Source organism: Babylonia areolata, chromosome 11 (assembly GCF_041734735.1).
Source record: "Babylonia areolata isolate BAREFJ2019XMU chromosome 11, ASM4173473v1, whole genome shotgun sequence".
NCBI lineage: Eukaryota > Metazoa > Mollusca > Gastropoda > Neogastropoda > Buccinidae > Babylonia > Babylonia areolata.
In genome coordinates, this window is record NC_134886.1 from 18,540,949 (window position 1) to 18,543,062 (window position 2,114).

Consider the following 2,114-nt stretch of genomic DNA (forward strand, 5'->3'; position numbering starts at 1 on the left):
GTGCAGACGAAATCTACCCCGATGGGTACACAAACATATGCATGCACTCAAAGCCTGATGTATTGGGTTATGCTGCTGATCAGGCATCTGTGTGGTAGACGTGGTTTAGCACATATATGAGTTTGTTCTAATGCCACCATCTTGAGAAACTGACATTTTGAATGTACTGATGGAAATGGTTTCTGAAATGACTGACTGGTGGTGGAAGAAGATGAGCTCAGGTGGTTGGAGGAAGTGGTCATCAACCTGGAGGTTGCTTGTCGTTCAATGAGGGAAGCACTGGGCCAGCTTTTTAGCTGAAATGCTTTAACTGTAGTGATGTTCTTGTTTTCATTTATTTATCTTAATATCATTATCTTTTTTTTTTGGTAGGTGTGACTTTGGTTAGATATTAAAATAAGATATCTTCATTTATCTTATTTTAATATCATTATTATTATTGATTTTTGTTGTTTATTTTTGGTAAGCATGACTTCGGTTAGATGTAAGTAATGGCTGCTTGTGTTGCAGCAAGTTGTGGACTTTATTCAGAGTGGTAAATGTGTTGGGACACTGAATATCAATCACCACAGTGATGGTTTTCATTTTGGCTACTTCTCATTCATAAAAATGCTGAATTAAATATGTAATATAGTTTCTGCCATGAACTTAGTTTTGGGATTTAAAATCTTGAACATGAGTTAGCCATTAAAAAACAACAACAATTTGTGTGTGACTGTGTGTCATATAATATTGATCTTGATCTTGTATATATAAAAAAAAAGGGGGTGTGGGGGGAGGGATTTTGTGTGTGTGTGTGTGTGTGTGTGTGTGTGTGTGTGTGTGCATGAATAGTCGTATGCATGCACATATAACTACATGCATCAAATTGGCCTTTCCATTAATCTATCGATAAACCAATCAAACCTGAACATTGACATAATTATACATAATACGCAAATTGTACATAACAGGCATAGAAAACAAAAAAAAAATGCCAGCAGGCAACTCGTATATCCTAGGTCCAAATTTGAATACAGCTTTGCAAGAATGCACAATTATGAAGTCCAGAAAAATAAATAATCATGGCTATCTTGAAAAAAATGGATGGGAATGAATAGCATGGCTGAAGTAATAAATGATAGAAAAGGAAAAGTGACATATAAAATGATAAATTTTCAGGAGAGGGTTTCCAGAGGGTGGGCATAGTATTTTAATGGAAAGAGTCCCTGACATCCCCACAGGAGCACACAAACAGCACCTTCAACAAACCAAACATCCACTGATCAAGCAACAGAGGCTTATGATGTTGTATTGTATTGTGTTTATTTAGATCAAAAGCATACAGGTTTTCTCACAGAAGATTCTGTTGTTCCTGTCCTAGCTGATGTCCATTTCCTGAAACAGAAGGACGACGAATTGTCAGTCATAAGAGATAAATATGCAAAGACATGTGTTTGCAACTGAATTTTGTCGGGCTTCTACTATACAACCTTTTCAGCAAGGGAAACCCAAAAATGCGTGCATCATGCCAGCTGGTATAGTTTGTGGAACAAATACCCACAACCTGTCCAGCATGGGAGGCCCTACCAGGCATGTGACACATCAAATGACATAGCTCGACAGGTCACTGAAGCACTCAAGCTACCCCACCATGACAAGGTATCAGTTCCATGGGGTAGTAACATATCAAGTTTATTCATGTATTCATTTGTCAGAATGTCATATACAAACCAATGTGAAGCTCACTTTGTAAAACACAATATATTAGCACTAATGTTTACTGAATAGTTTGCAATTTAAAGAAAAAAAGTAAAACAATGGATTATGTTTAAGCATTTAAATCTGGTCTTCTTCTTATGCTACAATTTTATTGACATTTCACTGTCTGCTGTTTAACCATAATTCCATGCCTACAACACCAGTACAAGGCAGTATACCCTCCACACCAAAAACCCTCTTCAAATTAGAATGGACCATCTCACGAGAAAGAGCTATAGATCTACATCATATATGTGAAGCAAGTTTTTTCAACAATCCCAAATTTCCTGATCAAGGCATCTATTTCAGAAAAAGTGCATGCCAACACAGCAACGCACTGTTTTGTGCAAACAACATGCACAAGTGTCCAAAGT

The 2,114-nt window shown here is 36.9% G+C and overlaps 1 long non-coding RNA gene across 1 annotated transcript in view; it reads right to left on the bottom strand.

Annotated features, from left to right (window-relative positions):
• Nucleotides 1–849: 849 nt before the first annotated feature.
• Nucleotides 850–2,114, bottom strand: part of LOC143287314 (uncharacterized) — a 3,626-nt gene continuing 2,361 nt past the window's right edge. The window contains exon 3 of the long non-coding RNA XR_013055940.1: nucleotides 850–1,377. This is a non-coding gene — a long non-coding RNA (uncharacterized LOC143287314). The remainder of the gene's footprint in view (nucleotides 1,378–2,114) is intronic.